Genomic DNA, 15,280 nt, shown 5'->3' with positions numbered 1-15,280 from the left:
TACTGAAGATGAGTCATTAAAATTAAAAAAAGGATGGGTGGGTGAAGTATTTTATTCTAGTGGGGATGGTAAACGTAACAGAGTTATGATGCTGTGTCGTAGGTCCCTCAATTTTAAAGTCATCTCACAAGACTCTGATACTGATGGCCATTGGCTTAATGTTAAATTATTGCTTGAGGATGCTCCAGTCTTTTTTTTCACTGTTTATGCCCCAACGGATGGTGACGCCTCCTTTTGGCGCTCAGTAGCCAAGCAAGTCACTCTTCACATGGAAGATAATTTCATTTTGGCTGGAGACTGTGATCAGGTTTTTGATCCTTTTATAGATCGGAACTCTAAAGTGTAATTTCTTCCTAATAAAACACATAAATCTTTTATTCACACTGTAGGAAGGGGGAGGCTCTAGTTGGCGCAGTGGCGACACTAGCGACAAGCAGGGACTCTCTCTTCCTCGTCAGGGCTGAGGGTTACCTTCCAGACAACCTCTGCTTACCCTCTAGGTAGTGTGGCTTAAGCAGTCGTAGGCTAATCTTTGGGGCACATAGGGTTAAACACTTGCGATATTATACCGTCACAACCAACCCACCACACAATGAGACCAAACTGTATTCGTTGAAAATATATCTCTTTATATAAACTTCAAGCAGGCAAGTGAATACAGTTATCAGACTTCAAAATAGCGGTTCCAAGTTACTTAGTTCAGGTTGCCACATTTCTTTCTAGCAATAAGTGTTCTTTAGGGCCTTCCGGCCGGTTCAACAAAGTTCTTGTGGAGCGGGCGGCTTCCAGGGGAGCTGTCCCACGTCGCGTTGCCTTTCCGGGGTCGCTGTTCATTGCGGCTCTCAGTCGAGCAGGTCACGGGTCATCCGGGGCAGCTGTGCTCTGTGGCGGCAGGGTCCTTTCCTCGTCGTTTGCTCCGACCCTGTAGGCGGCGGCTGTGTGGTGATGGCAAGTGGCAGTACGGTCCTCAAGTGCAGGACGTACCCAGCCAAGTGCCGGTGCAGCTGTGCGCTCACAGCTGAGCTGTCGGGCAAGTTACCGACCCAGAGGGCTCTCACAGGGCGACTGTCCGTCTTTGCAAGTGGATTGGCTGCTCGTGGCGCAGTCAACTCGAGAGCTCGGACCGGACGGGTCCTCCTTCGCTTTGCTCTCGGGCTCCCGGTGCAGTTGCGGTCACGGTGTTCGGGCCAGCGGCGGCTGGTCCTCACTTTGCTTTCGCGGTTGCTTTGGGCCCCGGTCACGGTGGTCAGGTGGATGTCGTTGCCTTGGAGGAGATTCCTCAGTCGGTACTGCAGCGATAAGCAGCACACACAGTCGCTTTCTTCAGGGTGTAGGGCCCACTGGTCCTGGGGCGCTGGTCAGGGGGCAAGTTCAGAGCAAGCCCTTGGAGATCGTTTCAGCAGAGTTTGGCACAAAGTTTTGTCAAGCAAAAGTCTTCTCGTAGTCTTTCCTTTTTCCTCTCCTTCGGCAGCAAGGCACCAGACACAGGCCAGAGACCGTACCCTTCCTTGTCCTTCACGGTCCTTCTCGTCGGGCAGAGTTCCTTCTGTAGCCCAAACTGGATCTAACTTTCAAGGAGCAGGGCTCCTTCTTTTATACGGTATTTCTTTTGTTCTCGCAGGCCAGGGGGGCCTTTGCATAGCCACTTTCAGTCCTTGAGTACTCTGGTGGGTGTACTCCGGCTTCTGCTTTCAGTGTGAGGGGCAGGCGCATCAGACGCCCCACAGGAGGTGGAGCCACCATTGTGTGGACAGGGGCAGCCAGAGTACCTTGTTGATGGGGGCTTCGCCCTTCCTGGGCCAGGTGTCGGCTGAGTCATCAGTCGCTCCCCAGGAGAGTGGAGCCGGCATTGTGGTGGCAGAGCACAGCAAGATCTAGAGTCAAGAGCCACTCCTACCTCCCACTAAGTCGTAATCTGCGCATTCACCACCTGTCATCCCCCCAGCCCTGTCACTCACACATCCCAGACAGTCAGATACACATACCAGCAGAGGCGGGCTGAAATGGTTAAGCAAGCAAATGCTAACTTTCTAAAAGTAGCATTTGCAAACCCAGGATACTAAAATAAACTTGACTACAAGAAATATTTTATCATCCTGAGTTCAGGCATACTAAACATGACTCGCTACCATGCTCCCTGAGACTGCTGGGATTATAGGGTGTAATAATTCCAGCAGCTCAGTCTGGCCTAACGGGAGCAGGTAGCCTTCAATAGTGAAATACGATTTTGGTTGTAAGTCACTACTAGGACATGCCACACATATCAGGGCTTGTCCTACCTTACACCTACAACGCACCCTGCCCGTGGGCCTACCATAGGGGTGACTAATATGTAGTCAAGGGAAGGTTCGGGCTGGCAAGTGGGTGCACTTGCCCAGCTAGCGTGACAGTACGAGACCGCACGCGGGTTCTGCGGTCGCAGTCCCCAGACACATCTTTTACGGCTGCTTCGGTGGGTGGCGCAACCAGCGCTGCAGGCCCACTAGCAGTATTGGCATCTACAAGCCCCGGCACCCCTAGTGCACTTTACTAGGGACTAACAGTAAACCCAATGAACCAATCATGGACATCAATCACATGTACAATTTACAGTAGGGAGAGCATATGCACTTTAGCACTGGTCAGCAGTGGTAAAGTGCCCAGAGTCATTAAACCAAACAAAATAGGTCAGGGAGAGTATTGGAGGAAGGCAAAAAGTTTAGGGATGACCCTGCCAAGAGGTCCAGGTCCAACACAACCCCCTTCCAGCCAAAACGCAGGGTAGACCAATCACCACTGTGATGGGCTTCCCTGCTTGGGGCGATAGAACATGGACCTGGCCCGCAACAGCAGGGGCACATTCCAGTTCTACGCCAATCAGAACCTATTTTAAATCCTCTGTACATACTCTCAGGGTCCACCCAGCTATTCCATGGGGCACCCTTCTCTTCCTCTGTGGACACCACCTGTGCAGCCTCTAACCTTAACTCGCTCACAGGTGTGTCCCAACAGACAGTCATCAAATCACAGTGGCCACTGACAGTAGTCAGGGCTGAGACCCAGGCCTCATGCCTCTCAGGGCTCCCAAACCTCTGTGGCCTCAGAGAGTGGGGGGCAGTAGCCCCAGGTGCTGGGCACCCTTTGTCCACTCTCCCTCCTGTCAGGTCAGGTATGTCATCCTGGCACTTACCCACCAGCTCCAGGCCTGTACCTGGCAGCTGAACCAAAAACTGGGGTGGGCTCTCCCACACCCGGTCCTCCTCCTTGGGGCTCGGTACCCTCCCACCCGGAGTGGTACCCCCTCCCAGAATTGTCAGCGCACCTGTGGCAGGTGATCTGCACAATTCGCCCACCAGTTCAGGGGTGCTATCCTGCAACTGGGGCACCAGGTCAAGGGGGACACCCTGCACCTGGCCCTTAAACCTAGGGTCTAGACCCTCTAGTTGAACCGGGGTCAGAGGTGATGACTTCCTCCCTCTGCACCCCCTTCCAGAGTACTGCCCACTCCCCACTGGAGTGGTACCCCTAGAAGTGACATGGGTCAGGACACTGATTACAGTGGCCCCGCCCTCCAGGTCAGACAACACCTGAACCTGGCTCTCCAACTCAGGGACCCAACCCTGCAGTTGAACACTTGCCTGGCGCACCAGGACTTCCCGGGGAGCACGCATGCCCCCCCTGAGGGTGGCACATAGCTCATGTGCCGTGCGACAGTCTGCCTGGCGCAGATCTCCCAACCCCTGTCCATCTGACAGTGCGGGAAGATCCCCCAGGACAGAAGTGGTGTCCCCATGGTCATTCACTGGGGACGCAGCCCTGCTGGCTGGCCCCTGACCCACTGGTTCTTCCACTGGGGACTCTTTCCCCCTCTCGCCCCTCCTTCTGGACTTCTGCACCCTCCCAACTGGAGTGGTACTGCCAGATACCAGAACTACTGGAGCTCTGTTTGCAGAGCCTCCACGTTCTCTAGCCACTGGGGGATCCCCCTCAGTGGGTGACTCATCCGGACAGCCTAGGCTCCCCACCTGGTGTGCCCTTAAAGAACCATCCAGGCTCTGAGACTGAGGTTGGGCACTACCGGGACAAAACCCATTCTCACTCCTTCCCCTCAAGGACAGGACGTGAGGCCCTACACCCCTCTCACTACTACAGGACCTAGCTGGGCTACTCTGCGCCACTTCCACCACTCTGGGCTGGAAGATACCTGAGCCACTCCCCACAGGATCACACCCCAATGCCTCTCCAGACCCACTGGAATCCACCACAAGGTCTGCCTCCAATGTGAGCTCCCTGGGGTCAGAGAACTCACTCTCAAACAGGTGTTGGCATAGCTCTGGAAAACTGGGACTTAAAGTATGCTCTCCCACAATTGGATTACACAGCCCCCTAGCAGGGTTAACCAAACTATCCTTCACCTCACCATCCAGCGCCTCACACACATACTCCACACCATCCTTCTGAGACTGGCCAGACAGTAGCAGACTGTCTCTGTCACACAACCCACACTCTTCTGGGCGGTCTTTACACTCACCCACCAGGACCTCAACCATGGGGGAATCCCTCCCACCACTAGGACCATGAACTCCTACGCCAGCCACCCTATTCCCTTCAGGGACGCTGCGCACTACTGGAGCTACCTCATGCCCTTGAACCTCCTGATGTAAGTTAACCCCCTCCAAGTCAGGTGCCATATCTCTAGGTGCGCGCACTATGCTGTCAGCACTGGATACCTTAATGTTGCCGCCACCATCTGAGCTGGACTCCACCTCCAACTCAGCAAAGCTCAATCTCTGAGCTACACATATTTCTTGTTGCTGGGCTGAAGCCCTCCTGGCCTCAAGCCCCTCGAGCTCCAAGTCAAGTTTCCTCATTCTTAAGTCATGCGCAAGCTCCATTTTCATTTCTTCCAGGGCTAACTTCCTAGATTCTAGCTCCAGTTGGCAATTCAGCTCCGCCAACTTCATTTCATGTTCTCGGGTGGCCTGTCTGTCCGCCAGCTCCTCTGGTGACAGACCTCGGCCAGAAACACTGCTACCCAATGGGGAGGTTGCACCCCTCCACTCTGGAGTCAGGGGTCCCTCCAGCTGCTGTTCTGCATCCTCAAATTCAAAATCCTTTCCAGGGGCATTCCTTGCCTTGACCCAGGCCCTCAGCGCCTTTTGGAACTGCTCCCTTCTGGAGAGTCCGGTCATGGAAATGTTCAAATTTTTGCAGAAGCTCTTGAGCTGTTTCCCGGTATAGGTTTCTAGTTTCTCCCAATCACAGTCAATAGAAGAAATGGATGGTGCCTTTACCATTTTCACTGACACAGGCATGACTTCAAAAACACATGGAGATTCTTCTTGCAACACATAAATAAAAAAAAAAGTCTGTGGCTAAGTAACTGGACTGCAATCACTGTGCAATGGTCAGAAGTTAAGGTATAAACACTGCAAATGTAAATTCGAAAATCCTCACCGCTGCGTCCAATGTAGGAAGGGGGAGGCTCTAGTTGGCGCAGTGGCGACACTAGCGACAAGCAGGGACTCTCTCTTCCTCGTCAGGGCTGAGGGTTACCTTCCAGACAACCTCTGCTTACCCTCTAGGTAGTGTGGCTTAAGCAGTCGTAGGCTAATCTTTGGGGCACATAGGGTTAAACACTTGCGATATTATACCGTCACAACCAACCCACCACACAATGAGACCAAACTGTATTCGTTGAAAATATATCTCTTTATATAAACTTCAAGCAGGCAAGTGAATACAGTTATCAGACTTCAAAATAGCGGTTCCAAGTTACTTAGTTCAGGTTGCCACAGTTCTTTCTAGCAATAAGTGTTCTTTAGGGCCTTCCGGCCGGTTCAACAAAGTTCTTGTGGAGCGGGCGGCTTCCAGGGGAGCTGTCCCACGTCGCGTTGCCTTTCCGGGGTCGCTATTCATTGCGGCTCTCAGCCGAGCAGGTCACGGGTCATCCGGGGCAGCGGTGCTCTGTGGGGGCAGGGTCCTTTCCTCGTCGTTCGCTCCGACCCTGTAGGCGGCGGCTGTGTGGTGATGGCAAGTGGCAGTACGGTCCTCAAGTGCAGGACGTACCCAGCCAAGTGCCGGTGCAGCTGTGCGCTCACAGCTGAGCTGTCGGGCAAGTTACCGACCCAGAGGGCTCTCACAGGGCGACTGTCCGTCTTTGCAAGTGGATTGGCTGCTCGTGGCGCAGTCAACTCGAGAGCTCGGACCGGACGGGTCCTCCTTCGCTTTGCTCTCGGGCTCCCGGTGCAGTTGCGGTCACGGTGTTCGGGCCAGCGGCGGCTGGTCCTCACTTTGCTTTCGCGGTTGCTTTGGGCCCCGGTCACGGTGGTCAGGTGGATGTCGTTGCCTTGGAGGAGATTCCTCAGTCGGTACTGCAGCGATAAGCAGCACACACAGTCGCTTTCTTCAGGGTGTAGGGCCCACTGGTCCTGGGGCGCTGGTCAGGGGGCAAGTTCAGAGCAAGCCCTTGGAGATCGTTTCAGCAGAGTTTGGCACAAAGTTTTGTCAAGCAAAAGTCTTCTCGTAGTCTTTCCTTTTTCCTCTCCTTCGGCAGCAAGGCACCAGACACAGGCAAGAGACCGTACCCTTCCTTGTCCTTCACGGTCCTTCTCGTCGGGCAGAGTTCCTTCTGTAGCCCAAACTGGATCTAACTTTCAAGGAGCAGGGCTCCTTCTTTTATACGGTATTTCTTTTGTTCTCGCAGGCCAGGGGGGCCTTTGCATAGCCACTTTCAGTCCTTGAGTACTCTGGTGGGTGTACTCCGGCTTCTGCTTTCAGTGTGAGGGGCAGGCGCATCAGACGCCCCACAGGAGGTGGAGCCACCATTGTGTGGACAGGGGCAGCCAGAGTACCTTGTTGATGGGGGCTTCGCCCTTCCTGGGCCAGGTGTCGGCTGAGTCATCAGTCGCTCCCCAGGAGAGTGGAGCCGGCATTGTGGTGGCAGAGCACAGCAAGATCTAGAGTCAAGAGCCACTCCTACCTCCCACTAAGTCGTAATCTGTGCATTCACCACCTGTCATCCCCCCAGCCCTGTCACTCACACATCCCAGACAGTCAGATACACATACCAGCAGAGGCGGGCTGAAATGGTTAAGCAAGCAAATGCTAACTTTCTAAAAGTAGCATTTGCAAACCCAGGATACTAAAATAAACTTGACTACAAGAAATATTTTATCATCCTGAGTTCAGGCATACTAAACATGACTCGCTACCATGCTCCCTGAGACTGCTGGGATTATAGGGTGTAATAATTCCAGCAGCTCAGTCTGGCCTAACGGGAGCAGGTAGCCTTCAATAGTGAAATACGATTTTGGTTGTAAGTCACTACTAGGACATGCCACACATATCAGGGCTTGTCCTACCTTACACCTACAATGCACCCTGCCCGTGGGCCTACCATAGGGGTGACTAATATGTATTCAAGGGAAGGTTCGGGCTGGCAAGTGGGTGCACTTGCCCAGCTAGCGTGACAGTACGAGACCGCACGCGGGTTCTGCGGTCGCAGTCACCAGACACATCTTTTACGGCTGCTTCGGTGGGTGGCGCAACCAGCGCTGCAGGCCCACTAGCAGTATTGGCATCTACAAGCCCCGGCACCCCTAGTGCACTTTACTAGGGACTAACAGTAAACCCAATGAACCAATCATGGACATCAATCACATGTACAATTTACAGTAGGGAGAGCATATGCACTTTAGCACTGGTCAGCAGTGGTAAAGTGCCCAGAGTCATTAAACCAAACAAAATAGGTCAGAGAGAGTATTGGAGGAAGGCAAAAAGTTTAGGGATGACCCTGCCAAGAGGTCCAGGTCCAACACACACAGTCACACAACATAAACATTTAGGTGCCTGGAGATTACGTAATCCTACTACGAGGGAATATACCTTTTATTCCCCGGTGCATCACTCCCAATCACAACTTGATTATTTTTTTGTATCGCATAACATCTCACAAACACTCACACATGCGGAAATATGCCGTATTTTATTGTCTGACCACGTTCCGGTTTTGATTGCTGTGGACATTCTACCCAAACCCAATTCTCCCAGAAGATGGTGTTTTAACAATACTTTGCTTTCAGACCCAGAATTTTCTTCTTCATTTAAAACCTTTTTTAATGATTATGTCCTCTTAAACCACACTGATTCCTTGCCTTTTTCAACTATTTGGGTTGCTTTTAAAGCCTCTGCTAGAGATTTTATTATTTCCGATGTTTCAAAAACGCGTGTAATTACTCGCAATCGTACTCGTTTTATGTTTCACCCTCAGAGGAACACTAATCTACAGACCCCTCGGACCCCGGGCTCAGTTCAGCGACTCCATCACCGAACTCGCCAGCATCCACGCACTCGCCTCCATGGACTACATCCTCCTTGGGGCCCTGAACTTCCACCTCAAGAACAACAACGACACAACTCCGCCACCCTGATCGACAACCTCACCAACCTCGGCCTCGGACAACTCGTCACCGCACCCATCCACACTGGCGGCCATAACGCTGGACCCCATCTTTTCACAGGCACCCATGTCGCCTTCGACCACACCACCGAACTCCACTGGACCAACCACCGCTGCATCCATTTTACCTTCAAGAAACCAACCACGCACCACCGCACCCAACAGCTGCCTCGCCGCTGCTGGAGCAAAGTCACCAAAGACCGGCTGACCACCACCCTTGCCCAGAACCCACCCACCAACCCCACCAACCCAGACACCCCAGCCCGCAACCTCAAACAGTGGATCGACGACTGTGCCAACACCCTCGCCCAAGAAACCCTCCAACAACCACGCCGGCAAGAGAGCCACCTGGTTCACCGACGAGCTCCAGACCTCCAAACGCTTATGATGGAAACTGAAAAAATATTGCTCCACGAACGCACACCAGACAACCACGCAGCCCACAAGGGTGCCAAACGCAGACACCACTACCTCGTCAGATTAGCCAAGAGATCCTCCTTCAAAGACCGCCTCGATAACAATGCACACAACAGAAAGAGCTCTTCAGCATCATAAAGGAACTCTCCAACCCCAGCGCCAACGCCAACGACATCCCAACCTCACAAGAACTGTGCGATTCACTAGCCATCTTCTTCTACCGCAAGATCGCTGACATCCACGACAGCTTCAACATCACAACCGCCCCGACTACGTCAGGCTCCACTTCCCCTGTGAACACCACCAGCGCCATCCGCCTGACCCAACATCAACGACGACGAGACACGCAAGGTCATGAACTCCATCCACTCAGGATCTCCGTCAGACCCGTGCCCACACCACGTATTCAACAAAGCAGACGCAGCCATCGCACCCCAACTACGAAAGGTCATCAACATCTCCTTCGAAACAGCGACATTCCCGAAAAACTGGAAGCACACCAAAACCAACACACTCCTCAAGATGCCCAAGGTGGACCCAAAGGACCTCAAGAACTTCTGGCCCATCTCCCTGCTCCCGTTCCCGGCAAAGGTCATCGAGAACATCATCAACAGACAATTGGCCCGCCACCTGGAAGACAGCAACATCTTGGACCCATCCCAGTCCGGATTCAGACGAAACCACAGCACCGAGACAGCCCTCATCACAGCCACAGACGACATCAGGCGCCAACTAGACAACAGCGAAACATCAGCCCTCATCCTCCTGGACCTGTTGGCCGCCTTCGACACGGTCTGCCATCGCACTCTAAAGCACGCCTCCTAGAAGCCGGAATCCAAGAGAAGGCCCTTGACTGGACCACGTCCTTCCTCTCTGGCAGAACCCAGAGAGTCCGCCTCCCACCCTTCTGATCCAAAGCCACCGACATATTCTGCGGCATCCCCCAGGGCTCATCCCTCAGCCCGACGCTGTTCAACATCTACATGGCCCCCCTCGCACAAGTGGCCCACCATCACGATCTCAACACCATCTCCTACGCAGACGACACCCAGCTCATCCTCTCCCTCACCAAGGACCCACACACTGCCAAAACCAACCTACACGAGGGAATAAAGGCCGTCGCAGTCTGGATGAGGAACAGCCGTCTGAAGGTGAACTTGGACAAGACGGAGGTACTCATCCTCAGCCCCATCCCCTCAGCCTGGTACGATTCCTAGTGGCCGACCACACTGGGAACTGCACCAACACCCACCAACCATGCATGCAACCTAGGATTCATCCTCGACTCCTCCCTCTCCATGTCTAAGCAAGTCAACGCTGTCTCCTCCTCCTGCTACAACACCCTCCACATGCTCTGCAGGATCTACAAGTGGATCCCGACCGAAACAAGAAGAAGGGTGACACAGGCCATCGTCAGCAGCAGACTGGACTATGGCAGCACACTCTATGCAGGAATCCCAGCCAAACCCCTGCAACGACTACAACACATCCAAAACGACTGATTGTCAACATCCGCCGCCGCAGCCACATCACCCCCCACCTGAGAGACCTACACTGGCTCCCTGTCGACAAGAGGATCACCTTCAAGCTCCTCACCCACGCACACAAAGCACTCAACAACGCCGGACCAGCCTACCTGAACAGCAGACTCAGCTTCTACACCCCCACCTGCCAGCTCCGCCAGCCTCGCCCTCGCCACTGTCCCCCGCATCCAACAAACAACCTCCGGCGGCAGATTCTTCTCCTACCTCGCCGCCAACACCTGGAACACCCTCCCGACCCACATACGGCAGACCCAAGACCTACTCGCCTTCAGAAGACTCCTCAAGACCTGGCTCTTCGAGCAGTAGCAGCACCCCCCTCCCCTCAGCGCCTTGAGACCCTCATGGGTAAGTAGCGCGCTCTACAATTACTCTGATTGATTGATTGATTGATTTCAAGAGATTAAGAAACTGGAGCATTCTTTTAATACTTCCAATTCTAGGGATGTTGTTAATACCCTTATCAAAGCAAAGTTACAGTTTAATAAGGAATTAAAAGATAATGCTTCATTATATTTACTAAAATCTAGTGCGACATTTTATGGTGGTAGAAATAAAGCAGGAAAGCTTTTAGCAAAATATTTAAAAACAAAACAGAACAAAGTGAATATTGATGCTATTTTTGATGATGATTCTGTCTTAAAGTTTAAGGACTCTGAAATTTTAGATGAGTTTGCTTTATTTTATAAAAGACTATATTCATCCAAGACAATTTCCACAGACCATTCACTTTCACAGTTCTTCTCACTCATACAAAAACCTCAACAGTCCTCTGTTTATCTCTCACTACTGGAAACTCCGCTAATGCAACAAGAACTTACAACTGCATTTCAACACTTGAAAAAAGAGAAAGCCCCTGGGCCAGATGGATTCACTGATGAGTTTTTTCTTCATTTCTCCACTTTATTATTGCCTTAACTACACCTTTTAATTGAATCTTTTCAATCTTTGGGACAGTCCAGCGGTACCTTTTCAGATGCATTCATATGTTTGATTCCTAAAGAAGGAAAAGATCCAAAGTATTGTAAAAACTTTAGACCCATTTCACTCGTTAATATTGATTATAAGATTTTTTCCAAATCACTAGCCCTTCGCTTAGATTCTTATCTTCCTCAGATGTTAGGCAAGGAACAATCTGGCTTTGTGAAAGGTTGTGTCATGCAAGACAATACCACACTTTTTTCCAATATTTTGTCCAAAGCCACCCATTTGAAACAACCTCTTGCTGCTATAGCACTTGATGCTGAAAAAGCATTTGATAGGGTAGAATGGCGTTATTTATTTTACACCCTTAAGTGGTTTGGATTTGGTCCTCATTTCATTTCCTTAATCTCCCTATTATAATCAAATCCACATGCTGCTCTCCGTGCTAATGGGTTAATGTCCTCCTTCATCGACCTTGGTAGAGGGGTGTGTCAGGGATGTCCTTTATCCCCTTTTCTTTTTAACCTAGCCCTCAAACCCTTCCTTTCAAGAATTCGTCAAAATGTGTACATACAGGATTTCCAGACCCCTTCAACAAATGTCAAACTTGCAGCGTATGCTGATGATATTTTGCTTTTTATTTAAAATCCTACTGAGTCAATATCAGCCTTTTTAGACAAAGTGCATTCTTTTCCATTCACATCAGGTTACGAACTGAACAGTGATAAATGTGAAATTTTGCCCTTGACTGAGTATACCTTTAAAACTGATTTTATTTCAACTAATTTTACTTGGAAGTCATCCTCTATTACATATTTAGGCTTACATTTTACACCGATAATCAAAGAAACAGTCACGCTGTGCCTGAATAACTGCATCCAAAAACTCACAGAGCTTACAAATAAATGGCATCTTCTTCATTTATCCTGGTGGGGTCGCCTAGATACCATTAAGATGATGCTCTCCCCCATAGTTTTATACACCATATATAACATCCCAGTATCCATCTCTACTAAATTATTTAAATCCATTAACTCAGTATTATCCTCATTTCTATGGAATAAGAAAAAAAACCACCTATGTCTATCTTAAAGTTATCAAGTCCCAAAGCTGAAGTTGGAGTACATTTTCGGAACTTCATTGCTTATCACAAAGCTTTTCTTTTGTGAAAAGCTTCATATTGGTTGCTTGACTCTGTGGAGGATTCTCCTCTTTGGACTTCAGTAGAACTTTTGTTCCTTTCTCCTTTCTCATTTCAAGAATATCTCTCTTTTTCCCGCAAAACCCCAAACACTTTCTACTCCACTCATCAAGTTTACCTCAACATTATTGGGCCCTATATTTCCTTTACTTTATGACACTCTTGAATCCTTCATGAATTCACCCATATGGCGTAATAAAACATTATTAATACGCAACAGACCTTTTTATTGGAAAACTTGGAGACAACGTGGTATTATATGGATCCATCAGTTATTCTCAAATAATGAATTTCTTCCGTTTTCCTCGCTTAAACAGCTGTATGTCCTTCCTACTGCTTGCATTTCCAAATTTCGAACTCTTCGCTAGGCTGTCCTTGATTTATATATCCCATTATCCAATAACACTATTGCCAACTCTACCACTCATATACATAAAGATCTCTCTGATCTTCTACACACTCAACCCAAGGCATCTAAACTATATACTTTCCTACAATTTACCAATACCCTACGACAGAAAACAAGTATTGAAGAGGCATGGGAAAAATATTTCAATACGGAATGGCCTCTCAACTTGTGGCATAATTTATGGACTAAAATGCGTAAATCCTCCAGATCAGCTAGTTTAACGAAAACATTATTTTATGTGTTTAATAGACTTCTACTTTCTCCGCAACTCTTACTTAAAAGATTCCCTAATACTACGGATGTATGCTGGACTTGCATTCTTCCTAACGCAGATTTATTCCATTTGTTGTTCTCATGTCCACCAGTACATAATTTCTGGAAACAGGTATGGCTTCAACTTAATTTAATTTTTGACACGCATCTCCCATTCTCCACGACACACATCTTCTTAGGCAGCCTTTCTTCAGTATGGGATAATAATGCCACTAACTTCAAAATAATTGACCTCTTGATAACTGTTGCCTTCCAACAAATAACAAGAAATTGATGAGACTTTACAAAAATTTCATACAAGGCTTGGTGGTATGATGTGTGCCACAAACACAGACTGGATACTTTCTCCAATTCGCCATCACCCATCGCTCTCAAAAGACTTCAGTTATGGTTACCAGTTACAACATTTTTTGACACATGTGCCAAGAAACACTCCTCACTGAAGCCTTCTCAACAAGAAGTACTCAAACCTCCATAGTTCCTCCAAATTCCTTCTTTTTCTCTTGTAACTCATTTATTTTATTTTTCTTGCTTACTTATTATTGTTCCTGTTTTTTATCCAAGTACTTTTGCTGGACTACATATGTATTGCAGTGTTCATTACTTAATGTCTATTGCTAAACTGCATTTATTGTATAATGACACACCTATATTATGAAATAAACTTATTTTTGAAACTAAAAGAACTGAAAAATGATAGCACTGTAGAATTACTCATACAATACCTCTATTGAGTTCACTCCAGCAGTGAGTGGGGACCCCTTTAAATGATGGACGTCATCTAGGGGTCACTGCCTTTGCGACCCAAGCCTTCAGACTGGACTAGCCATGGCAGACACTGAGCAATCCTTCAGTTTTCTGGTGGCCTGGAGTCTAGTTTCAGAAAGCGCTGGGGACGGCTTCACAGTCTTCCAGGCTATCTTCTTCCTAAGTTGAGGCCGGGCAGGTCCTGATTATTCCTGCGCTTCCACACAGAGAGAACAAATAGAAAAGCCCTGCACATGTAAGGGTCAAATGGTTTCAGAATGTGTGATGTCGATAAAGCGCAAGTGAAAGCGAAAGTAAAGTGTTTATACACAGGTCGTCATTGCCAATAGTTCACGCACCTCACTTCAGTCAACAAGCTGGCTGCTTTGAACGTGGGACTCCTATTTTGTCTTTATCCTCCATCAATTAATGAACAGGTTCAGCGTGTATAGTAGATGTGTATATTTCTGACTGTGCCTCATGCAAACCCGCACCGGTTCCCTGGGTACGCAGGTCATGAGGTACACCCTCTTCCTTGCACTTCACAGCACACCCACAGAAATGCCAGACGAGTAGGTGTCCAATCTGCTTGAAGCACACTGAGCGCCCACCCAGAATACAGAGGGCTGCCTTCCAGGTCGGACCCCTCCTTGTGTATTCTCAAGAGGCCCACTCAGACTGAGGTACTGATTCTCAATCCAGAGTAAGGTTCTGCTAGTCCTTCCTTCCAAATGTATGCCCTACTTTTGAGTCTCATACCCATGACAGAACTCCGTCAAGGCACCTACCAGGGACAAAGGCATAGAAATTGCCTTAGCAGAACTGAGCACATAGACAGCTCAGGCAAAGGGGTAGAGCGGATACGGGAAGATTATATGCAATTGTGCAACCTAGACATGGTGCACAATATGCTGCTAACAGACTTTGGCTTACCACCTTATGCTAGCTCAGCTGGTCAATTTGCCTTCTGAAGATAACTATTACCTTTTTGTTAATTCGTAAAAAATAAACACTAGTGATTTATCTATTTCAGCAGACATAGACGCAATGTTACTGTACACAAAGGAAACATTTTTGGCCATGGAAAACAAAAATTATGATTCTTGACATACTAAGAACATCCATGTCAAGGCATGATGATGCCCACACCTAGCTTATTGCTAATGGCATAATGGCGGTAATGCTTTTGAAACCTGAAATATGCTATCACATCAACCAGCACAGAATGCTGACAAGTAAACTGCTTTGTAATGGGCATCTGCCGGCTTGCTCATCCAGTGTCTGCTATACATTTTGGAATGTGTAGTTGTGTTTGCTGCCTAAATCCT

Source organism: Lissotriton vulgaris, chromosome 11, assembly GCF_964263255.1.
Source record: "Lissotriton vulgaris chromosome 11, aLisVul1.2, whole genome shotgun sequence".
Classification (NCBI taxonomy): domain Eukaryota; kingdom Metazoa; phylum Chordata; class Amphibia; order Caudata; family Salamandridae; genus Lissotriton; species Lissotriton vulgaris.
The sequence above is the reverse complement of the archived record's forward strand: the minus strand, read 5'-3'. Positions refer to the sequence as shown.